Source organism: Vicugna pacos, chromosome 4 (genome assembly GCF_048564905.1).
Source record: "Vicugna pacos chromosome 4, VicPac4, whole genome shotgun sequence".
NCBI lineage: Eukaryota > Metazoa > Chordata > Mammalia > Artiodactyla > Camelidae > Vicugna > Vicugna pacos.
In genome coordinates this window covers 37986430-38012847 of record NC_132990.1, presented here as the reverse complement: position 1 = coordinate 38012847, position 26418 = coordinate 37986430, and the positions used below count along the sequence as shown (strand labels likewise).

The following is a 26418-nucleotide window of genomic DNA, read 5'->3' as shown; positions in this document are numbered from 1 at the left end:
TGACCTTTTATCTTGAAGCCCCTCCCACAACAATGACTTTTTAAAGAGTCCGGGCCAATTGTTTTATAGAACATCCCACATTCTGAATGTGTGTAATTATTTCCTTGCCCTGCTCATGCTCTTCTGTCCCCTTTATTTCCTGGAAACTGGAAGTTTGGTTTGAAGACTTTATCAGATTGAGGTTAAGCATATATGGCAGGATTCCTTCACAAGTCTCTGACATACTTCAGCATCACACCAGGAGGCACATAATGCCAAGGTGTTTCCACTAAGAACAGGGGTGCTAAGTTTGACCACCAGATCTCTCCAGTGTAAAGACACACTCTACGTTCACAGTTCAGGAGCAAGCTGTAGGGTGATACTCAGCTAACACATGAATGTGCTGTTCCCCCAACAACCTTTCACCTGATGGTTTTAGTAGCCATCGATCCAGCCCTTGACTAAATCAGTTATTACCTAGGTGATTGCAAACTGCACCTTCCCTCCCTTCTAGAATTACCCAATCCAAAGTATCAGTCCTACCTTCACATTCAAGTGGGATGAGAATTAGGTCTGATTAGTCTGCCACCACCATAACTTCTTGTCACACAGTGTCACTGTTGAAGACTGGCCCTGCACAGTCTCAAATGAAATGTCTGGCCTACCCTGAGATCATACCATTCTGGGCCACTTTCCTGAGAAGGCTGCTGTATCTGCTAAAGAGGCCAGTCCCCACCCGTGAGTGCTGGGCAGGGCTGTGGGTGTCCTGCTCCATAGGTTCCCACTTCATTCTCTGGTGCACGAATGCAGATTCATCTCAGCACATCAGCCCCCCCACCCCAGGAGTGCTGATTCACAATTGGCTCCAGCACCTTCCACCTCATGGTCCCTGTGATGGAACTAACTACACTTCTTTCCCAAAGACCCCTGTGAGGGAGCAGGTGGTTTTTCTTTATTAGGAGTGGGTCTGATGATGCTCCATTTTCCCATGTACCCTTCTGAGGAGGTCTTGCTCATGGTAAGGTGTCCTTCTAAGACTGTTTCCCCAGTGACCCTCAGGTAATTACACCCTTCCTTCTAGGGGTGCAGCCTTCAGTGATTCCAAAGTTATTGCTGGCACTTCCAGATAGAAACAAACAAATGCACAGATTTAGCCTCTGATGGAGCCTTCTATATGCTTTCCATCCATAAAGTACTTTCTTCAAATAACGTAAAATACAAAAGTATAAAATACTTGCTATTGATCTTAACACTTACACAATGTACATACATTTATGTGCTTTGATGGCTATTCATGTACTTTCTTCATAAAGTCATTTTTTGCAGCTCGTGACTGTATGTGTGAAGCCAGTCAATTAACTTAGTTAACCTCTCCCAAAACCTAATAGTTTTCAGCCAGACTAGAGGACAGAACCGAAAAGCCTATGGGATATAAAGGAGGACTTAGAGGCAAGTAACGCTACAGGGCAAATAGCTCTGGTTAAACTAGGTGTACGAAATTTGTCAGCACAGACAACAGATCTCGTTATCATCATCAGAGCCATGTGTATTAGGTATCTGTTATTATAAGATGCTTGGCGTACAATATGTCTCATCTTCAAAACAGTTTTACAGGGTAGATTTTCTTACCTCCAGCTTACAGATAAGAAAACTGAGGCTCAGCATGGGTGAAGGGATTTTGAAAGTTGCACACCTAGTAAAGAGTGGAGCCCTCATTCAAACCCAGACCTCAGAGACTCCAAGGCGTGTGCTTGCCCCACCCCGCTGCCTCTCAGAGTGTGTGCAGACCACATGTCTGGAATTCTGTAGCTCTTTGGATTTGAGATGTTGAAGGCAGCTCTTCATTTGGGGCTCATTTGATGGAACTAACCAATAGATCTTGACAATGAATCATCGCCTCAGGTCTCTGCCTACCGTATTTATTTGCACCAAGTACTGTAAAATAATGTTTAATTTTAGTCAGTGTTTGCTTTATCTTTGCCAAATACTTACATGCCAAGAAAATCGTTTTTTTAAAAACCTGGAAAAGGCACTTTTTGTGTTAAAGTCAATAAGTAAAACAGATAGGGGAGAGAGGACTGGGAATCATAGCCATTTCCTGAGCTTGCTGTTAAGCTAAGTTGAAATGCCTAAACGTTTCCCACTCCTACCTCACAAAAGAATGACCATAACATCCCATTACTTACTATTTTGACAACATATCATCCATCTCATCCAGCTCACCTGTTGGAAAGCAAATGGCTCCACTAAGCAAGTCAGAAGGTGATAAATGGGGAGCAGAGTCTCCACTGGCTGTGATCCATCCATCATGTCTCCTAGGAACTGAGACCCAGGAAAGCAGGTGTGAGTGAGGACACATTCCATGGGGCCACCAGCCTGGCTCCCCCACACCTACTCCACCTCCACCTCAGCAGTACCAAATTGCTGCCCCTCCCCCTCAGCATCTAAGAGCTGGAACCTGACTCCTCGGAGGCAGCCCTCTCTCTCATCAAGAAGCACCCCAGATGGACAAACTTTTCATGTATGTCTTTCAGTTCTCTATTTGCCCACTTTGATAAAAGAGAAGGCTAGTGTGGATGGAGTGCTGGCTGTGAGCCAGCTGGTCTGACGTACATTCTCACTGAACAGCTACAACAGCCCCACAAGGTGGGCATTCGTACCCTCTCTTTACAGGGAGATTGTATCTCTGCTCAAGGACACAAAACTATCAGAGGATAGAACTAAGAAATCATCTCAGGTCTGTGTGGCTGGTAGGTCTGATAACTCTTGACCCTCCTTCTAAGTATATCCCTCTTCTGTTCTTGAAGAACATGTGTCAACAGGGTAGGCACCAAACACTGTTGTAGACCTCTGGAGATGTGAGCTGAAAGGGAAGCTTACTAAGTTATCCACTTTCAGTAGCTCTTTACCCCTCTTTGATGTGATGATTTACACTCCCTGGGCTAAGCCGTGCTGTGCTAGCAGTAGCCTCGTTCAAGAAAGCACATCAGCGGGGAAGGTACAGCTCATAGAGCATAGAGTAGAGCACATGCCTAGCACGCATGAGGCCCTGGGTTCAACCCCCAGTGCCTCAATTAAAATAGGTAAATAAATAACCTAGTTACCTCCCCCCAAAAAACAAAATAAAACATAAATTTAAAAACAAAAAGAAAGCACATCAGAACTCAGATGAGTAGAGTAGCATTATGATTGGAGACAATGCTAAATCTGCCCTCATTTTTTATTAAGGAAATATTTACAAGCTTTGCAAATTTGTCAATTATTTTGTCTTTATCTACTGCTATATGTATTATTACTTATTATTCTTTCACAATACTGGGTTGAAAATCCCGATTTAGTTCAACCAACAGCCAAGGAATAAAGCCCCAGTGAAGATAAGTGATTTTCCCAGGTCACACCACTTCTAAGTGGTTTTGCTCAAGCAAGTCTTCTTAACCAGGTCTTGGTTCCTACCATTATATCACAATATCCATCAGTCCTGATTAAGGAGAAAGTCTTGTTCCAAATTCTCTCTGACTCCCCTCTCTATGTGCTCTCCTTTTCCTAAAGACCCTAATACGATCTTCTGATTTCTAAGTCTGCATCCTCCAAGGACAGAGACCATCATTCTCCTCAGCCCACTCTCACACTCGATGCCTCTCTTAACTAGCTATCTCAGGACAAAGGAACTCAGTCCATACTCCAGTGAAGATGGCTAGGCACCACCCTAGCTGTGCCACAGAGCAGTGGTTCTCAAATAGCTGGATCTCAGGATGCTTTATACTCTTCCAAATTATTGAGGACTCCAAAAATCTCCAAAGCTAAAGAAGGAGGAGGAGGAGGAGGAGGAAGAGAAGAAGAAGAGTAGTAGAGGGGCATTGTTTTATGTTTGCAAACCTCTTTTATGTCTGGCTTAATGGAAGACAGCTGGATTCTCAAATCTGCTGCTGCATTTGATTCATTGTGATCGCACCTGTCATGTAGCCTCTGGAAAACTCCACCATACATTTATGAGAGGATGAGAGTAAAAAAAGCAAATACTCTCTTAATATTACTATGAAAATAGTTCTGATTTCCCCTAGAGACCCACTGAAAGGGTCTCCAGGACCTCCAGGTGTCCCAGGATCGTACGTTGAAAACCACCGCATGGAGCAATGAAGTTGGGATTAGAGGAGCTCCAATCCTGGCGACTGCCTTGTGACCTTGGGCAGGAATTCATGCATAAAAAAGAGCCTGGCACATACAGTAAATGTTTTTTAAAAAAGCTTTTTTAAAGCTTCTCCCAAAGATATTTATATAAGGGGAGAAAATGCCTAGGGATGGTACCTAAATACTAAAGAATAACTCATGATGGGATATCAGGCAGGCAAAGAGGCAGAACTGGAAAGTGAATTTTAAAAACTTGTGGTGGTGGTAACATCCCCTGGGTCATCCCTTCTCGACATCCCTAGATTCACATAATGCATGTGCCCACTTTATGGAAAAATTTCAGCTATAGTTGTATTTTTTCTACTTAGTCCAGCAATATCTGGGTCTTTTAATCCATACTGACTCCTCTGAATCCAGCTCCGCCCACAGCCTTGACTAGGAAGTCCTCTGAGAGGTTTCCCTGCAGAAATGAGTCCTTTGATTGAATGACCTATTTGAGCCAGCTGTTGATCCCCCCTTTCTTCTCATCTGGACAGAGACCACCTGTGGGGCCCTCACCCTCCCACCCCTACCCCATGCCAGAGGCATGGATGGGGTCTTGGACTCATTCCAATCTATTTTATCGCTGGATCATGAGCAAGAATTCTTAATTAGACTTAGTTCTTTGGGAATTGTTTCTGTGGGTGTTATAAATATTGAAGTGTGGTCTGCATTCCGAATTGTAAACATTATTTTTGGCTGCGTGGTGCCCTCTGCTATTCCTACTCAGCCATCTTTCACAGCCACGTAGAACCAAGAATGAGCTCTAAGGTCACACTCCTGGCACTGAGGAAGCAGGGTTTTGAGGACCCTATGATCATAATTTTAATTGAATCCCACTGTCTAACCCCCCGCCAAAACACACAGACCTGAGGAAGGATGGTGAGGCCCCAGGAGTCCTGTCTTGCAGGTCTTTTGAGTTTCTATTTGAATTTAGGTGGAAACACACAACTGAAATGTTTAGAGGGAGGAAAAGGTGTTTTGGAGGTGGGGGGAATACAAATGCCATTATCTGCTGCCCTAAACTAGGCATTACCGTTCTGATCATCAGGCAGCTACCGTAAGTTAAGTGGCACTGTCAGGTAGGGATTGTGGTTGGCAGGATAGTACACAACTCCACCTAAAGGGGGCAGCACCTCCAGGCAACTTCTATCCACCATGCTAGACAGTGGTGCCTAATCACTTCTCTCAAATCTCTCAAATTTCCCTTTTCAAGGGATTCTAGGAATCTGGATTTTTTTTTATAATGTGAAATCTTCCAATACTTAAATTCTTATACGTGTTTGAATAATGCATTTTTTCTTCCAGTTTTATTGAGATACAATTGACACACATTTCTGTGTGAGTTTAAGGTGATTTGCCTTACATAATCATGAAATGATTACTGCAATAAATTCAGTGAGCATTCATCATCTCATATAGATACAATATTAAAGAAATAGAAGGGGGTGGGTATAGCTCAGTGGTAGAACGCATGCTTAGCATGCATGAGGTCCTGGTTTCAACTCCCAGTACCTCCACTAAAAAAAATAAAATAAAATTTACTTAAAAAATTAGAAAGAATATCTTTTCTTATAATGAGAACTCTGAGGATTTTCTCTGACCAACTTTTCTATGTACCATATAGCCATGTTCATTAACATTCATCGTGTTTTACATTAGATCCCTAGTACTTATTTATCTTATAACTGAAGGTTTGTACCTTTTGACTGCCTTCATCTGATTCCCCCTCCCTCCAACCCCCCCTCTGGTAACCACAAATCTGATACCTTTTTCTGTGAGTTGGTTGGTTTGTTTTTGAAGTATAATCGACCTGCAGCACTGTGCTAGTTCCTGGTACACAACATAGTGTATTTCAAAATGATCACCATGGTAAGTCTGGTTACACTCTGTCACTGCACAAAGATACTGCTTAATTACTGACGATATTCCCCTCCCTGTACAATTCATACCCATAACTCATTTATTTTGCAGCCAAAAGTTTGTACCTTTTTTCATCTCCCTCACCTATTTCTCTAATACTTAAATGTTTACAACTTTTTGAAAAACACGTTTTTTCATATTTTTCTATCAAATTCCACAAAAATTTTTTTCTAAACCAATTTCAACAAAAGTGTCTGTGGGCGACCAGTTTGCATCCATAGCCCCAAATTTCATTTCTCATGGTGGATAACTCTCTCTTCCAACCCAAACACCCAAACACTGTGGCTCCTGCCTCACGTTGCCCAGGGCTTAGTTTTCCTTTGTTTTTGTCTTCAATGATGATGCAGATTTGCACTTTACACTGTTACAGAACACGTAGCACTGTAACTGGTATTTCCCAATTTCAGGAGCTGATTTGGTTGTACCTTTGACAAGATCTGACATGTTCACACAAGAATACTCTGCCTTCTGAAAACTTGCAGAGATCACCAAATAATTATGGCCTTACTTCAGCTATCATGGTTGCCTCCTCCCACTCCTCAGCATGATCAATACTTCTTTCTTGATATCCACTGGCAAGGATGAATCAGAGTGGAAATATCAATCCATCCTAAATCCTCGGGGAAAGCTGAAAGGCAAGGCAGAGCGATAAGGAGAGAAACAGAGAGAAAAACACTAGAAAAACACTTCAGTTTACGAAGTACAACTCTCTGTTTCCTTCTTGCATAGAAAAAAGACCTTTATCCATGTTTTAATACTGTTACTGTCTATTTACATAGCCATAAATGACACACAGGACTGTTTTGTAGATTTTAATTTTACATAAATGATATGTTACTATAGTTATTCTATAATCTGTTTTTATTTAATATTTAAAAATCTACATTATATATTGATCTAATTCATTCCTTTCTGTTGCTATATAGTTTTCCATCACTTAAGTGTATCACGATTTAACTTAGCCATTCTCCTTTCGATGCTCATTTAGGGTTTTAGTTTTTTATTCCCACTATCATGAATGAGGTTGTATGCCTTCAGCATAAAGAGTTTCTCTAGAAAGAGAATTGCTGAGTTGTAGCCAATGTGCTTTTGTTTTTTCTAGATTTTGTCAAATTGCCTTTCAAAGTGGTTGCCACAATTGACATTTCCACCAGTGGCTACGAGAGATTCTTCTCAAAGGGTCTTGTTTTTCCCTGTGTGGTCCTGAAGACTGTTAAGATCTGGTTAGTACATGAACCCAGTGAAAAATATGCCCATTTAGAAATGTGGACTATCTCTGCATGTTATCCAGGAGTAACTATCAAGATAAAGTACAAAAAAGCAAGAAGGAAAGAAGGTGTGTGTGGTATACTATCATTTATCTAAGAAGTAGGAGGATATAAGTGTAATATACATATTGCTTGTATTTTTAAATGGAATAATAAAAGAAAAATTTTTAATGTCACCTATAGATAGAGGAAGAAATGGGTAGAGGGAATAGGGGAAAGGCTAGACTTCTTCGAATATATCTTGGTTTTATACATTTAACTTGGGAACTATTCACTATTTTGCATAATTATAACAAAGTTAATTTAATACAAAAATAACCCTAAAAGTCAGAAGCAAAATAAAGCAGGGGGGAGGGTATAGCTCAGTGCTGGAGCACATGCTCAGCATGCTCAAGGTCCTCGGTTCAATCCCCAGTACCTCCATTAAAAAAATAAATAAGTAGCCTTAATTACCTCTTCCCCCCCCAAAAAAGAAGCAAAATAAAGCAAATAAACCTAATTATGTGTCTAGTTGGTGGTGTGACCCCACAGAGATGAACTAATCTCAATCACTCTATGATACAGAACTGCAAAAAAACTCCACCTATTTTTAGTAATTATATTGTTGGTTTGATGTTGGTGGTGTTATTTTCAGACTAGTGGGGGGAATAAAGCAGTTGGGCAGTTATACTGTATCATCAGAAATCATAATTTTTAACATGAGAGAAAGGAGATATAGACATAAGGCTGATAAATGAAAAACCTGTGGAACTGAATTTAAATGTGAAATTTCACTTTGAATGCATGATGTATTGTCTCTTTAAAACATAAATTTAAATTCCCTAGCTCTGTCTCCTAAAAAAAACTTGGAAACAACGACCAAGCCAGTATGAATGAGCTCTTCTGGCACCCTGACTATAATGTCTACAGATCATTTTCCACTATAAGGAACCAGGTTGACTTAGAGAAATGGCTGATTATGGTCTGAAGCCAAAAAGTGCAAGGTAAGCAGAGAACGTTTTGTCACACCTGAGAGCAAGGAAGTTCCCAAAGACCAATCAAATCATACCAAAGACTTAAAAACCAATCTACTGGTCAAAAATGAGAAAACTTGGCCATCAATAAAGTTTGTGGTTGATTGAAAACACAACAAATATGTTTATATCTATGCTTTCATAGTGATTTTTTAAAATGTTATCATTGATTATTTTTGGAAAATCCTAGGGAACCAACCCATTATCTTGAAAATTATAAACAGAAGAAAAGGATCAAGTGTATATTCTGCTTTTAAAGGAGCTATGTGTCAAGGCACCCAAATAGTTGACATGGGAAAGTTTCTCTTCATAGATGTGTTCCAGCCAATAAGGAATGATAAAATTCAAATACTATCATCTTACAACCCCAATGAATTAATGTATCCAGACAACAGAGATCAATGACTGCTCAAATCCTAAGGGGGAAATAGCCAAACAGTTAATACAAGACCATTTCTGAAGTCTTAGCCAAAAACCAGGAGGAGGAGGAAGAGGAGGAGAGGGAGAAGGAGGAGAATGAGAAAAAGAGGGAGGATGAGAAGAAGGAAGAGGAGAAAAAAAAAAAGAAGGAGGGTCTAACTAATTGTCTGTGTCTAACCACCAGTTTGCATGTACTGCAAGGGACAGAGAGATACATTAAATGGCCCCAGGGGAAGACATGAAACAGAACAGGAATATTGCAGGTTACTTGGTTACTCTTGGGTCCACATTGCTGTCAAACTGCTAAAACTCTTAATGAGTCCCAAAGATTCTTGACAATGCATCCATTTTCCATGAAGCTGAGCCCTGTGACTGCTCAGATGGTTCCACCTCTCCTCGACTTCCACAATCATATCCTCAGAATAAACCCCATTCAGTGAAGTTCCCGATCATGTCTATTCTTTCATAGAAAATCACCCTATACATGCACAAGGAAGTTCTGTCCCTCACCTTTATACACAAATTGTTTCCACCCTATTTCCACTAATGCACCCAATGAATTTGGATAATACTTTGAGCCTGTGTCGAATGGGAGGTAAAAGAGAAGACTATGTCTAAAGGGGTTTGATTCCTCCAAGATGAAAGATGCTGTGAAATGCCCATGTCCATCATTTCCGTATGTTGGACAACAATAGGAAATATAAATTATAATTCATACATACTTCATATAAAAATATATAAATTCTTCATATAAAATATATGTTAAAATGTGTATTCTTTATATAAAAATGGAAGCTCAGAGAACATTTCCAGAAACTGTTACCATGCCAAGAGTTGTGACTTTTCTGCAGGGAGGGGATTTCTGATATATTGTGAACACAGCATTAAAGGGATGAAACTATTTCTTAAAAGAAGGACTAAAAAAAGCAGAACAGCTCCCCTGCTTCTCATGGTGTCTCAATCTTTTCCATATTTAGTGACTACAAGTCAAAAATATCAAAACTCCTGGGAAATTCTCAGTAAAAGAATTTATTTTTGCTCAGCATAATTTAGTTCCATTTGTGGCTTTATCGTCCAAAGCTCAGGATCCCTTATCCTTGAGAGAGAGAGAGAGAGATTAGAAACAGGATAATCCATGACTATCAATCAATGGCCCAAAGATTTCTTTTTCATTTGGTTACTTTCTAGCACAAGTATATGAAGTTAAGAAACTGGGACTAAAAAGAACATGAGTGTGGCCTTAAACAACAAACAGTCCTTAAATGAAGAACACTAGGCTGTGACAATGAGATCTTACATCATCTATGACCATATAGTAAAGGAAGCCAATTTGTGATAAACAATACCAAGCAGTGAGCAGGACATTGATTTTAATTGCTCTTAATTTTTTCTGCAAGACAGACATAAGGCAAGACTTTAGAGAAAGTGAAGTTTTTTTTTTTTAAAACCAAACCCTTGATGTTGTGGTGTCAGAGGACAGAGAGCTGGGTTCTGCTTGAGTCATTCTCTAATAAGACATTTTATCTTCTTCCCAAACAGCTTCTATATCTACTATCTTGCAATGTTGTCCTAGGTTAAAATCTTGGACCTAGAGCAAGATTTGCAGTTACTTTGAGTGCAGGATTCCAAGTGTCAGCTAAGAAGGGAATTAATTTGGTGCAGTATAGCTGAAGCAACCAGACTTTTTTTTATTTTTAAGGTATAATACTTGCTCTAGGTGTTGGGGTATGCTATTTTTAGTCCACTAGTAATGGCTGATTTAAAAGTTAGCGCATCCAAACTGAAATGAACCTTAGGAATAAAAGTGACTCCTAAATGACATCATCTGCTTGCTATGAACTAAACACTGTCCTCCTACACAGTTCGTGTGTTGAAGTCTTAGCCCCTGACATGGCTGTATTTGGAAATAGGGCTTTGAGGAGGTGATTAAGGTTAAAAGAGGTCATAATGCTAAGGTCCTAATCCAACAGGATTGTGGCGTTGTATGAAGAGGAAAGGCACGATCTCTCTCTGTGTGTCTCTCCACATGCACGTGCTGCGGAAGGGCCACGTAGGAACAGCAAGAAGGTGGCCCAGCTTCAAGCCAGGAAGAGGACCCTCTCCAGAAACCCAATTGGCCAGCACCCAGAGCTCAGTCTTCCAGCCTCCAGAACTGTGAGAAATAGATTTCTGTTGTTTAAACTGCCCAATCTGTGGTATTTGGTTACAGCAGCCAGAGCAGACTAATACCCTGCTGCTTTTTAAATTGCTGTGTAGATGCTACAGACAAAATCCACCATGTTTGATGATCTCAGGTTTCTATTCTAGTTTATAATCATAGAGTTTGAGAATTTTTTGAGTTTAACTCTTAAAAAAAGGCTAGTCCTGAGGTATCTTGCATCATGTCACTGGTAGTATGTCTGGGGCACTGTGTCAAGGGCTGGTTAGGGTTGAGCTCAATGAGCTTTGATCAATTTAGGGCTGCTGCTGCCACCTCTCTGCCCCTGTATTGTGTCTGTGAGAGAAGGGCGGGGAAGGCGGGGGATGTGTCGATTACATGGACCACAGATTTGCCTTCTCTGCTCAGGGCCAACATCCCATTTTGGGGCGAAAGACCCAAATCTACTTCTAAACTCTTACACTAGCTAGTCTGCACCAGTAACATTAGAAAGCAAAAATAAGTCACCTAAAATATTCAAGCCTGAGTTTATTCATCCGTAGTCAAGCGAAGATAGTAATTGATGATACTTGCTCCAGCTCTCAGAGAAGCCAGGTGATGAGATCAAATAAGATAATGTTTACGCAAAGGCTTTGTAAACCCAAAACACTATGCAAATATCAGTTTGATTTTAAAAAAATTAATCATCCCATATAGATGGTTGCTTATCTTTCACCCAGTGTAACCACTCATGGCTGCAATCCACACAAGGGCATTCCAGTATAATTAGGAAACAAAATCGGATGGAACCATTTTTAAGCAATGTGGGCTTTTTTTTTTAAAGGGATGAATATTTTGAAAAGTTTCTATTTATTAATTGTATGTATTTATATATCCCCTTTTATCCACAAAGCCTTTGAGGCAGCATGCAAACCACAGAAAAGTACATACATAAATAATAGAACCAAGGGGAAAGGTCACTAAACTGTCAGACAAGATGGAAATTTTGCAACTGAGCTTCCTGGCAACCAAGGAAAAATAAAACAACACAGTTATATAATTCTCATTTCCAGAAAGGAGAAAGAAGTTTCACATAAGAATTGTAATGAAAAGAAACTTTCTTCACTATACAGAAGATAGTCAGTATTTTCCCATTGAGCCCCCATCTGCCCATGTAAATGTGGACGCAGTTATGTCTCTCAAGAGAACTCTGAATATGAAAGAGTTGGTTTCACTAAGAGTGAGGATGTGCTTTGACTCTGACACAACATCAGTTTCCGGAGCATAGTGCCATGCCCACGTGGCTGCACAGAGAACATGGAACTGAGATTCTAAACCCATTCAAGTCCCAGACTTCCCATCTCTTGGCTGGGTGGCCATGGGCAAATAATTTAATTCTCTGAGTCCCAGTTCTCTCTCCTATAAGAAGGAATAATTGTACCTACCTTGGAGAATTGTGATCAGGAAAACACACAATCTATTTGGCAAACACTTAACTTGTAAAGCACTAATGACACATTTGTTATTATTAACCCTCCTGTTTTACTGCTCTTGAACGTATCTAAAAGCAATGCCCAGCTAATCCCACATGTTCTCTCTTGGAGATATAATTTGTCCATTGGCATATTGCAGGACTGAGAACTCCTACAAATAAAATGCTCTGCTTAGTTTGCTTTCACTCAGCATTTCCAGATTTACTTGACTGCAGACCCTGCTTTCTTTTCATATGAACCCTACTCCATGATCCTTTTGGGGGGAACATTAAACTAACCCAGTGTTCTCAACTGGGGGCAATTTTGCCCCCTAGGAGACACATAGCACCATCTGAACACAATCCTGGTTGTCACAACTTGGGGTGGGTGCTACTTTCATCTGATGGGCAGAGGCCAAGGATGCTGTTAAAATCTTTCAATGCACAGGACAGCCCCCCACAACGTAGAATTCCTTGACTCAAAATGCCAAATACTGCCTAAATTAACCCAGTCTTTAAAATATTTATATCTCCAACCTGCCTATTTTTACAGAGTTAACAGGCCCAGAAATATACTACTTTCTGGGAGCCGTAAAATCTTTTCTTTCCTTCGATCTGATGTAGCTGGCATAGTTCATATATCTGTAGTGCTCTGGGACTGCACCAACAGCCTGTGGGGCCCAGGACTGCACAGCAGGTCCTTCCTGGAGTGCAGGACCAAATCCACACCCAGCACTCTAGATGCAGGAGAGACTTGCTGCCAGCTGGAGGCTTCCTAGAAGAGACCACGATACATTCCCCAGGCCACCAGCAAGAGCCTGAAAATGTCACCTCATCATTATAGTTGGAGAATGTCTTTTTATGTGCAATGCATACAAATATCAGCTAAACTGTGCCCACAAGGTAACTTTCTTTCCTTCTCTGTGATTAAAATTAAGTTCTCTTTTGTGGCTCCCACTCTGCGCAATGGCAGAACTTTAATCTCAGGAAGCTCAGGATTCCTGCTGATTCTCATTTCCTCAGGGCTCCCAGAATTTCAGGGGAAGGAGTCCCCAGCTCCTCCACTGTCACCATCTACCATGGTGGCCTCACAGAGGGTCCCCACCGTCCTCTGCCATATTGTTCTGGTTCCTCCTCATGCTCCCAGGCTCCCTACACCTCATCCCTACCTCTCTCAGAAGGACAGGACCCCTTCTGCAGTTCTGACACTACCCTGGGCTTCAAGAAACTCAGAGGGTTTGTCTGAGGACCTTCATGTAACATACTACGCTGGGCACTTTCTTGGGGCTCAACCTTCAACCCCTCTGCCTCAGTTTCCCGAAAGGACCCGGGTGCCATCACTTCTCACCTAGACTTGGGCCAAGGACAGGTAGGGCACAGAAACCCTTCCCAAAGACCAACTTCTCCCCATTATTTCTCCTCCTCGCTCCAACTTCCACTCTGGAAGAGCTTTTCCCTGTTTGCCTGTTTTCATCTTTTTTTCTCCTCATCATATATTCTCTATACCCTGAGTCCCCTTACGACCCATGATTTTGAAACTCCAAAACTTAAGCTTTTCTTTTTTTCTCTCAAATTACCATCACTGCCAGAAGTTTCACGTCTGTTTAGACTCTTAGTTCTCTCTCTGCATTTTTGCTGAGTCATTCATTCACCAAGAGACTAGAAACAGAATGTCACTAGCCTGAATTCAGGAAAAGGCTGGGGATATAAGGAAATGAGGGGGGGAAACTTTGGTTAAATTTCAAAATGTAATTATCCTACAATAGTGAGCCCCCGGCCACTTGTGTGTCCCCTTGCATGGCCTTGTCTTTTTGTAACCAAACTTGGACAAGGTTTAAAATTTCATTCCCTGGAAGAGCTGGGTGTAGGGGTAACAGATTCCCTCTCCCTTGCTGAATTCAATTGATTGGTAGCAGCTGCCTGGAGTCGTGTTGAAAAGGTTTGTTGAGGCCTCAGCTGGGCTCATTGGGCAAAAGTGGATTAGTCACACGTGCTGTGGGTAAGGGAGGAGAGATGTGATAGCATGTGTGCCAAGAACTAGCCACCAGTGGCTTACTCTTATCTGCAAACTTGGAGATTCATCGCAAACCTTCCTTTATCAGATCAAATAAGTAACTGTTGTTGGAGGGCTTGACGGAAAGCCTAGCATAAAGGGGAGTCCCCAGTATAAAGGGTGTTTGGCCAAAAGACAGGACCATCCCAGGACCAACACCTCCAAACTGGGAATGGGATCTGGGCAGGTTTTAGGGTCCCCAGATACTGTCCCTCGTTCTCCTCAGCCCCCTGGCCCTCAGGGATGCGTGATAGAGTTTAGGGGGTGTGTACCCTCTGGAGTTAAGCACAGAAACTTTGATGACTCAAACTAATTATTTATTCCACAGGCAATGGGAGCCACAGATGTTTTTTGAGTAAAGGGATAACAAGATAAGACAGGGCCTTAGCAAAATGACTCCAGCAGCCACAGACAGGATGGATTGGAGAGGAGAGTTTCAAGGAAGAGGACTTCTTGGAGAGTCACCGCTTGCAGAAGTCCAGGTGAGAAGTTTTCATAAAAGGGAAGGAGTGAAGAGATGACGCTTAGACAACAGAGGGCAGCAGGCCTCCGTCACCTGGATGCAAGCAAGTCACAGGCCTTACAGAAGCCTGAGCGTTTGGAACTTTCTCGATAACACTTTGTGCCTACAGCCTCTGCCTTCATTTTTAGGGGAGCAAGGGATTTGCGAAAGTCAGAATGCCTCAAAACAGAATTCTGCGGTGTAGGGAGGCCTGGTTGGTTAGTTGGGGCCCTAAAAGGAGACAGAATGCACCCGGTTCCTGCAGGGTCCAGGGCAGCAGGCACTGGGCACGCCCACTGCCCAGTGCCTGCATGGCCAAAGGCAACTTCTGGTCTCAGGGTGGCTCTAGGCCATCCTGAGAAAGGTCAGGCTGCACTGGGATATGACCGTAGCTCCGGGCTGGGCATTTCTCCAAGGCTGGGAATAATTCCTCCAAGGCACAAGTCAGTCCCTCCCACTGAAATGAACTAAACCAGAAACACAAAAACAAAGCTAGGCACAGCACAAAGAGGAGATTGCCAAGGAGGAATCCACTCTGGGCTGGGGCTGCCTTTTGACCTATTAAGGCAGGGGACTTGAGGATAACCAGTGGGGTGGGGGCTGTATAACCTGAAGTGGGAGTGGGGTAAAGTCCCTCAGCAAGACGAGGGAGATCCTGTTCTCACCCAAGCTCTGGGGTCCCTGAATCTGTTCCCCTCTCCCTCCATGTCTCTTGGCCATTGACTTGTCTTTTTCTCTTCTTTCTGGCTGATCTTTCCTCTTCAGTTTGCCTTTCTTGCCCCTCCTCTGCTCTCCCTTTTCCTCATCCCTCCACCTAAACCTAGTCACAAGAAGGGGTCAGCCTAAAAGAACCCAGAAACATTTATGATCATCTGTCTCTTCCAGACCCGCAATCCCCGTGAGCCCCGGGCAGATGTCCCTGGAAGAAAGCTAAGCTATCCAGTCATCCTCACCCATTTCTAACACCTGCCACCCACCCCAGCAGTCAGGAAAAGCAGTCAGGGGAGGGTATAGCTCAGTGGTAGAGTACATGTTTAGCATGCATGAGGTCCTGGGTTTAATCTCCAATACCTCCATCAAAAATAATCAAACAAATAAATAAGCCTAATTACCTCCCCCAACAAAAAAAGAAAAAAAAGAGAAAAGGAAAAGAGGTGGGTTCTTTGGGCTAACAGAACTTCAGCCTGGCTCTGCTGGTTTCCCTTACTGAGGACACATGGGTGAGGGGCTGGGCGAGTCAGCCTTCCTGCTGGCTGCAGTCTTCACTCAGCAACTCACCGCACGCCAGCAGAGGAACTCCAGCACAGGAGGAGACTTAACATGTCAAGAGGTCACTAATCACATGAGGCAGCAGGACATGTGCTCAGTGGGGGCAGACCAGGCTGCAGCGTCAGAGGCAGAGAGACCAGGGGAAAAAGCCCCACAGACAGGAAGAGAGAAAGCGCATTCCGGGTGGGGGTGGAAGGGAAAGAACCCCTACCCAAACTGAGCAAGGCCATTCTTGGGGCAGCGAGGGGGCAAGGCTGCGTGAAAGGAACAGAGAAGTTGCAGAGGGGGCAATGAGAGGAGAATCTAGAACACTAAACTGGAAGGAGTTTGTAGAGAGCCTTGACTGCCAAAACCAGAGTTTGGAATTTCTCCATTGATAATGGTGAGATATGGAAGGTGCTGGAGTGAGACATCGTATGCAGAGTGATGTATAAGAAGGTATCAAACAGGACCTTTCTTTTTGTAGCAGAATTGGCACTCGGCCCACAGCTAAAAACAACAGCAGTTAAATAATACATACTATAAAAAAATTGTAAAAGGTCCAGATGCCACACTCTTCCTGGGCAGATTAACTGTGGTTCCACTCTAATCCCCCCACTTTGAGCTATATAAGCACTTGTGCCGGGGAGGGGGGGCTCAAGAGGGGTGAGGACGCAGTGGCTTTGCCTCCTCGGTGCATCAGGGATGTGCCTTCTTTGCCATCCAACCCCCCACCGGTGGCACGAGAGATTCCCAGAGAGACTGAGGCACTTGAAAGAGGGGAGGCAGTGATCCATTCCCTGCTTAGGCAGCAGGGTGCTGCTCTCCCTCTGAGCCAGGAGAAAGGAAATCCAAATGATAGGAGGTAGAGAGAGAAAGCAGCTGTGAGGCACCTGCACTGCCACCATTTGGTGCTACAGTGCTGGGTGGGCGTCCCATGGGTCACCTGGACCCCCTCAAATAATAGCTGAGCTTAAAGACACAGAAGGTCACATACTGTATGGTTCCATTTATATGAAATATCCAGAAGAGGCATATTCATGGACAGAAAGCAGAAGAGTGGTTGCCAAGAGCTGAAGAGAAGGAGAAATGGGAAGTAACTGCTTAATGGGTACAGGTCTCCTTTTGGGGCAATGCAAAGTTTCTGGAACGAGATAGTGGTGATGGCTGCACAACACTGTCAATATACTAAATACCACTCAATCGTCTACTTTAAAATGATTAAATTGGTACATTTCACGTTAAGGGTATTTGCCTTCAATAATTTTCTTTAAGAAATAGTAGCTGGACTTCGGCCATCTTGTCAGTCATCCACCCAGGGGGTTCCTGTGAGGTGTGGAGATCTAGAAGCAAGATGCCACGGAATGTACTTCCAGTAATGGGAGGGGTGGGACAGTGGTCTTCAGACTGGACTCTGATCCCCTTGCCAAAGAACAAGGCAATGCTGAATCTTCGCAAGAACTCATTCATGCTCTGTTCTAATCACCAGTACTGTTCCCAAATGTTCAGAGCACCGTCTCTGGGCACAGGGTAAGATTGTACTTCCTGGCCCCTTTCTGGTTGGGTGGGGTCACGTGACTAGTTCTGACCAATAAACTGCAAGTATAAGTCCCTCCTGGCAGCGCTGATTCAGTCCTGATGCAAGGTCTTCTGTGAAGCCTTGTTCCCTAGGTAGATTCTAACAGTGTTGGAGATGGGGGCTCTCCCATGAGTCTGAGTCCAAGTGATCTGGTGAGCAGAGCTTCTCCTGACCTGCAATAAACATACAGCATAAAAGAGAAATAAGCCTTTGATGATCTACGTTATTCAAATTCGGGGATGATTTGTTACCACAGCATAACCTAGCCTATCCTGGAAGAATCAGCATTTGGACTCTTGCCCCACAGAAAGCCTCGATTAGCCAGAGAAATGAGTGGACAAGAAAGACAAGACTATCGCAGCAGCTGGTTATGAAAACAGAGGTCTGTCCCTTTCCCTTTTCCTCTTTTTGCCTCCAGCACCAGCACACAGGAGTTGCCTGGTAGAGGGAGCAGGAAGGGAAAGAGTACACTATGCCTTCCTCCTCATGTCCCTACCCTTGAAGGGAAGAGAAGAGATGAAACTTAAGTCAGAGATGAGATTAAATTTCTAACCAGACTGGACTAAGTCATGATAAATTGAAATGACCAGGACACAATGGGAGCTCCCTAAGTCACAAGAGAAGGAACGTCTACAGAACTTGACTGACAGCAGTGACTGGGGCCTCAGGACCAGTCAGGGTCCCAGCAGGAAGCAGGTGGTACCTTCAAGTGCAGTAGTAGGGAGATGCTATCATCCCATTGACCAAAGGTGAGAAAGTAACTGTGACTGTAGAAAGGGCTACCCAACAGGAACTGTGGTCGATGGGTGAGAAAGGTAGCCACTGCCAACCCTCTGGCCATCTGGGAGATAGCCCAGGAGATGAAACCCTGACAGTATCTTCCTCTTGCCCTTAGGTTTCTTGCCAGTGCTTCCTAACTGGCTGAACTCAATGGGAAGCTAGAGGACAAGGGAGCCCTTTGATACATCCCTAAGGGTCTGCCTCCAGGACTCAGAGCATAGTGGAGAAGGATGGAGAATTGATCAGAAGGAGCAAATGCAGGCTACCCAGGACCTCCCCCTCCTGAGACTGCTCCATAAATTGTTTCCAGGTGTTATAAGAAAATTATTTCTTATGGGTGATGTTCCAGATAGGGCAGGATGAAATGGAAATAAGAGGACCACTTAAGAAACAATCATAGTAGCTCTTGTCAGAGAATGAGTGGCATCTAGGAGAGGAGAGGATAAAGAGGAAGAAGTAGCCTGAGCCTGAGTAGTTGAAAAGAGTGGGGAGGTTTTCTTGAGGACCTGTTTTGGGTGTCCTCAGTGTCTTCTGGAAGAATGGCAAGGATGAAGGCTGCACTAGTTAGTGTCCCAGCAGGAAACAGATGGACACTCAAAAAAGTTGGACTGTAAAGACTTTCATGAAGGGATTTTATAAGGTGTAGGCAGGATTAAAGGAGCCAGAAAGAGACAATGAGTCACCCAGAGACTCACGATTGCTGGAAGCTGTTTCCATCCCTGTGCCTGAAGGAGCAAGAGAGGGGGTGGTGACACTGGAGCCATGGAGGAACCCCTCCCACCAGGAACTGGGGCTGCAGAGGCACACAGCCTCTGCCAGACCCTTCGTCAGGCTGCCATGGGGGTTCAGAGGCAGCTACCACCTCATCTCACAGCCCTTGCACCCTCCAGTCTCCTGCCGTGCCTCCCACTGGGTGAACCAACCTGAAACCCTAGGGCAAGTGAGCTCAGGAGGGGCAGAGAATGGATTTGTGGGGAAAGGGAGACAAATGGAAAAACCACCTACTTGGAGGAAGGAGGAAGTCAAAGAGGCAAAGAGACAGTGGGAAAACGGCAGCAAAAGCAGCAGGCTATTTTCTGGGTAAAGAAGAAGAGGGATGGGGGAAGAACAGTAGTGTCAAGCAAAGATGTTTACCAGGTGAAAGAGACTAGCATGTTTTAAACTGAGACCTAGTTTACCTAAACCACACACCAACATCACAGTGACTGGTCAATCCTGGCTCACGTCGCATTGGAAAGTCTCTATAATTTCATGTGCCCCAAAAGATACCAAAGATGAAGTGAAAGGGGCAACATGGTCACAACAGCATTGCAAGCCCCTTTTGTCTCTAACTATCCATCTGAAAGATAATCTTTTAAGAATAGGAAGACCTTCAGCCATAATAACACAAAGGCTACTGTATTGCATTCCCTGGCTCCCTGGAGGCTGGCTGGATCTAGTACAAATAATTTCTTTCCAGAGTTGCTGTTGCCAGGAGGATTTAGAATAGCAAAGAGTGGTGGTCAATCTAGGTGAAGCTGCCTGTGCTTTTCATCCCTTCTTCTTGGGCAATTCAGAGAAATCAGCATCTGACTTTCAAGCAACAGGCAACTGTGGGCAACCAATGTGCTCTGTTCATTTTAAAGCGTTAGCTACCCTCTGCAACATCACTCATCACAACAGTTAAAAAGGAAGGATTCTCTTCCTTGCAGTTGGAATGGTATTCGGTGAGCATCTGACAAGCCAGCAGAATCTGGATTGCCAGTGGGTAGTTAACTAAAAGAGACAGCACCGACTGCTGCATTCAGCATGAAGTGAAAATGCAGAAAAGGGGAAGGTGATAAATGGTCTTAGAGGGTTAAATGAACTTTGCTAGGAAATGAGTTAGGCTTCCAGAGTTCAACCTGCTTAATAGTTCATCAAAGTCAGGGCCACAGAGTACACTGTGCAGGTTGTGCACTGCACAAAACAACACTCTACCCTTGCCTGCTGACTCTCCTGCCAAAGGGGCATCGACAGTTGAAATCCAGCATGCTTTCCAGTCACAAAGCCATGTAACCTAGCATGCAGGTGTCTACCGAAAGGAAGGGGTGACTTTTTCTTTGCATGAAGATGCTATTCACCTGCAAAGCCATGTTCCCTGGAAACTGTACCACTCAGAGATGCAGAGAGGAGTCTATTTCTGATTCTCACAGAGATGTTGTATATGCTTACAGCAACCATGGCCAACTCCTTTCTATTGCTAATGATGCATTTAATCTCCATGCCTGGCCTGAAAGAGCACTGAATCATAATCAGAGCATGAGTGGGAGAATATGGAAAAAGATGATAATAGTACTAACAACAACAACAATCCTTCATTTGAATTTAGCCCTTAACATTAAAAAAAGTACTTTCTTATACAGGATTCTCACTCAAGCCTCAGAAAAACACCGGGGTCAAACTGGGTGAAAGTATTCTCCCCCAGTTAACAATTGTGGAGCTGAGACTCAGAGCCGGGACTGAACCCTTGGTTTTCTGATTTCAAATTCTCTGCTCTTTGCACAGTATAAACCAAAAACCAAACCAAACCAAACCAAACCACAACACTACACATTTAGAAAACCTTCTAGGTATTGAGTTGGACAGCAGGCACCTATTCTCATGTCTCCTGGGCAACAGAACAGTAATTTTCCCCTGGGGATCTGCGGCGATTCTGTCTACTTTTCTCAATCCAGGGAGAGACTTGCAACTCAGGCCTGGCTATTCAGGGCACTGCCATAGTGATTGGTTCGGGAAGGGCATGTGATCCCATCTGAGCCAATGAGAGGCCGGGAGGTATTTGCATAGGAGTTGGGTTCAAGATGGCGATACAGGAGGAGCTAAACTCGCGTTCTCTCGCCGCCGCGTCGAGATATTCCAGTGGGATATTTGGAATGATTTCCTCAGAAAAAAAGTTAAAAACTGGCAGAGCACCCCCTTCACATCGGCAAAGGAGAAGGAAACCACATGGAAACGGGTAGGAAAGTCTGAGACACGCTCTCGCCATATATCCCACCCTTCCCCACCCCCACCCCCAGCCCCACCCCCACTCCCTGGCACAGCGACCCACAGTCGGGAGGGAACTCAAACTCAGAGCTTTTCCGAGAGGACCGAAGGGTTCCTACCCCACTTTGGGCTCCAACTTTTGAGACGTTTCATCACTTGAGACATGAGAGACCCATCTCTTTTCCGTTGGTCTTGAGCAGGGGAGAAGGCATGCTTGGAGTTGTTGGCTGCAGTCTTGCCCCCATGTGGAATGTGAGAATAAATAAAGCCCATATGAATGATAGGACAGCCAAAAAGTGATTACAGACAGGATCCTAGTGACATCATTTGAGCCTGTAGATTGAGTCACATATCCAAGATACTTTTTATTTACCTGACTGAGCCAGTGTATTTCTTTTATCATTTAGACAGCTTGAATTGAATTATCTATCATCTGCAACTAAAATATTTTGCCTAGTTCAAGCCATTAGCCATATGCAAATACAGGCAATGCCATTCACAGCACTGGGAACCAGCATAACGGGTCATTCGCCAGAGACTAAACTACAGAAATTCTGTGCCATTCTGTGGCTACTCACCAGCTCTGCTCGGCAGCCGGGAAAAGTTGGAAGCATTCCTTTTGCCTAGATGCCAGCAGAGTAGCCTAGTCTACTGGTGTTTGCTATTGTGTGGTATAGTGAGAAGTACACGTCATTAGAAGTACAGCTATACTCTGATTGTGTTTGGATGCTTATGTCATACTGATCCCTAGTGATGAAAAGTTTGCTCTCAGTGGTAATGGAGGCTACATGCAGGAGAGAGAAAGAGTCTTCTCTCCCAAGCAAAGGACATAAGTCCTCTCCTTCAGTCTGACTGGGACACCCTAGGTCATATACTCCTCACTGGGTCAGTAGTAGTTGCCAGGAGAATGCTAACCATTGATTGGCTCAGACTAACCAGGATCTACCCTGGATCTGGAAATGGTGTCACATTGCATATCCCCGAGTCCCACTGGGGAAGGACAGATCCCAAAACTGGAATTCTGTTGAGAAAGAAGTAGAGACTAGGTGTTGGGTAAGACCAAGAATATCATTATAGCCACTACTTGATCATGTGACCCTGGGCATTTCCCTCTAGCTCTTTGGGACTGTGTCCTTGTCTGCAAATTGAAGAGGTCAGAAGGAAGGGTATCGGCACTCGCTTCCTATTCTAATGTGCTGTGGCTATGACTCCTTACACAAATTTGGAAACCCACATAGTATGGATGGTGCTGATTAATTCCTTAGGTTCATTCATTTGAAAGTTGCTTCACTTTGGGGAGAGATGTTGATAGAACACTGGTGTGTCTTACCTTAAAAAAAAAACCCAATCATCTACAAAACACAAAAACATAGGTGAGACTACATATACTATATTTGCTTTACAAGGGGATTTACCACAGTTCTCTTTCATGTTTTCTATTTATTTCTAGGTATTATGATGTCTTAAGCTTGAAGAAATTGCTTTTGCAATCTTTGATGTTTCTGTGGTTTTTGTTTGAGGAATTCTGCTATTTCTCCACACTTGAGAGGGCATTGTAAGCTGTCGTGTTCAATGATTATGGGAAGGAACTAAGACTTTCAAAGAAAGTGTAGGAAAACAGGCTTCAAATGGTGCAGCTCTGTTCAGTATAAATCAATTTAGCATGTGTGTGTTTTAATAGCTTGTATGGTCTTGAACTCTGTGAAGGACATTTATGTTCAGACAACAGTTTTTTCCTTTCCCGTGGATATTTGTTCATCTCTGGCATGCTCTAAAGTCCTAAGAATTAGGGAGCAGCATAGCCAGTATATCAGCTGGTTCCAGAGCCAAAATTTCATCTCAAAATCTAGCGTCTTCTAAAAGCATGAAGACAGATCAGTCTTACTTAGATCTAACTCTCAGCACCAGCTTCTCCCAGGACAAAATTCTAGTCTCTTTCTGGTGTCCTCCCTCTGACTACATACCTCTGACCTGTGCCTCTCTGGGTACCACATGGGAAGTGATAACTTGGGAGTATTTGTCTTTCTGTGTCTGACTTACTTCACTAAGCATGTACCTTCTAGGTCCATCCATATTGTTGCAAATGGCAGAATTTCTTTCTTATGGCTCAGTAATATTCCTTCATATATATGTGCATATATACACTCACACACACATACACACCCCATATCTTTGTCCATTGATCTGTTGTTGGGCATTTGGGTTGCTTCTTGGCTATTGTAAATAATGCTGCTTTGAACATTGGGGTGCATGTATCTTTTTGAATTAGTGTTTTCATTTTCTTTGGCTATATATCCAGGAGTAGAGTTGCTGGATCATAAGGTAGTTTCTTTTTTAGTTTTTTGAGGAACCTTCATACTATTGTCCATAGTGGCTGCACTAGTTTATATTTCCACCAACAGTGTACAAGTTTTCCCTTTTCTCCATATACTTGCCAACATTCGTTATTTGTAGACTTTTTGATAGCCATTTTGACAGGTGTAAGGTGGTATCTCATGGTTTTGATTTGCATTTCTCTGATGATTAGCAATGTTGAGCACCTTTCCATATGCCTACCTGGGAAGATTTTAAAATCCTGATGCCAGGATGCACCCCAAACCACATAATTCAGACTCTCTAGGGATGCAATAGGCTACAATAGTTTTTTTTAAATCCCCAGGTGATTCTAATATGCTCCTAAGGCTGAGAACCACTGCCTTAGAGTCTGCCCTAAAACCAATGGCTCAGTGAAGGAACGAAGATGAGTTAAACATTTCCCAATCCCTAACCATAGCAAAAATAAAATTGTTACTGGATCTTTAAAGTCTAATGATTCTTGGGCTATTTGGAGGAGAATAGTTGCTCTGTCTTAGAAAAGATTCTAAGCTTTAATAACAGGAACTAGCCGAATGGGAAATCCTACTCCTAACAGGTCCTAATTAAATCATACTCTCTTGTCAGATGACCCATCTCACATGCAGGCCAGTGGCCAGTCCTATTTCTAAAGTGCCTCTAACAGGAGCTGTTTATAGGACTTCTTAGCGGAAGGTCACTGAAATTATTTTACTGTAATTTTACTCCAGAAGGATTTAACTAAAAAGGGCCAGAGAGCACACCCTAAATGTTCCAAATATTTACCAGGTAAAAGCACTTAAGCAAGAGGGCCACCTTCAGCTGGAAGAGCTCCAATTTGGGGCTGGGCCAAGGGTGTGTCCACTTGTGGCCAGAGATTAAATGCAGGCACAGGAAGTCAGCTTGGGCAGCCTAGGGACATTTAAGGTGAGGCAGTGATTTAGTTCACGGCATAACCTGTTCTGTTGAAAGCATTTTATAATGTTCCCCAGCCTCTGACTTTTGGAATTGACAATATTCCAAGAATCAGAGGCTAAATGCTGGAGGCAAGGAAACTATTCCTGCCACTAGCTCAGGAATATTTGGTCATTCTTTGATCCAGGGGTCAAGATGAGTACTGTACTGGAACCAAGAAGTTGTGCACTATTTGTTCAGTCATTATCTCTAAATAAGGTCAAGGCTGCAAAGCATTATTATTCACCAGAAGTATTAAGTAGCTACTGGCTTAGGGCTGTGCAAGGTGACTGAAAAGGTTTGGTCTCTAATTTCTAGTTGGTTCCTATTAAATATATACCAACTGATTGGTTTCTCAGAATTTATCAGAGAATAGATAAAACACATACTCAGTAGCTACCACTCAGCCATAGGCATTAATAAAACGAAGAGTGCTTTAAGTGCTTTCTCTGTTGTCACCACCGCTTATAGTTTACAAGCCCACTATAAACTTATACGCACATTACAATAAGTCTTGTTCAATATGAGGATTTTATCTCATTTTGAGATATACCTATCATATCAAATGACAGAGGATTATCTCTACTTACAGAAACACAAAACCAACTGTTTGCACTAAGGTGCCGGCGTGACCAGTGTAGGAGCTCCTGGTATACACCGAGCAGCTGGAGGATGTCGACACCAGGCAAGGCGCTACGGGAAGGATTTTTCTTTTTTGAAGTATAGTTGATTTACAATGTTGTGTTAGTTTCAGGTGTACAGCATAGTGATTAGGGTTTTCTTTTCTTTTTTCATGTTACATCCTATTATAGATAATTATAAGGTATTGGGTATAATTCCCTGTGTTATACAGTAAATCCTTGTTGCTTATCTGTTTTATGTATAGTAGATCGTAACTATTAATCTCAGACTCCTAATTTGCCCCTCCCCTCCTTCTCCTCTTGATAACCATGAGTTTCTTTTATGTCTGTGTGTCTTTTTATGTTTTGCTATATACATTCATTTGTATTTTTTAGATTCCACATATAAGTGACATCATATAGTATTTGTCTTTCTCTGACTTATTTCACTAAGCATAATATTTTCTGGGTCCATCTACGTTGATGCAAATGACAGTATTTCATTGTTTTTTATGGCTGAGTGATATTTCATTGTGTATATCAACACCGCATCTTCTTAATCCAGTTTGTTGATAGGCACTTTGGTTGCTTCCATGTCTTGGCTATTGTAAATAGTGCTGCTATGAACATTGGGGTGCATGTGTCTTTTCAAATTTGTGTTTTCGATTTCTTTAGATATATATCCAGGAGTATAATTGTTGGATCAGAAGGTAGTTCCATTTTTAGTTTTTAAAGTAACCTCCATACTGTTTTCCATAGTGGCTGCACTAATTTATACTACCACTAGCAGTGTAGGAGGGTTTCCTTGTCTCCACACCCTCTCCAGCATTTATTATTTGTAGACTTTTTGATGATAGCCTTTCTGACTGGTGTGATGTGATACTTCATTGTGGTTTTTGATTTGCATTTCTTTGATAATTAGCAATGTTGAGCATCTTTTCATGTGCCTGTTAGCCATCTGTATGTT

At 42.9% G+C, this 26418-nt stretch overlaps 1 protein-coding gene across 5 annotated transcripts in view; it reads left to right on the top strand.

The window, feature by feature from the left end:
* The window catches only part of TRPM3 (transient receptor potential cation channel subfamily M member 3), an 846268-nt gene extending 820748 nt beyond the window's left edge, over positions 1–25520 (top strand). For 2 of the 5 annotated variants that reach the window (XR_012072022.1, XR_012072023.1), the window contains 5 exons: positions 7172–7405; positions 8163–8320; positions 10741–10924; positions 13003–13281; positions 14760–15062. The gene's annotated coding sequence lies outside the window, so the exon portion shown is untranslated. Of the gene's footprint in view, positions 1–7171; positions 7406–8162; positions 8321–10740; positions 10925–13002; positions 13282–14759; positions 15063–25423 lie in introns of those variants that run through there. The other 3 variants (XR_012072024.1, XR_012072026.1, XR_012072025.1) reach the window with 3 other exon arrangements.
* Positions 25521–26418: the final 898 nt, after the last annotated feature.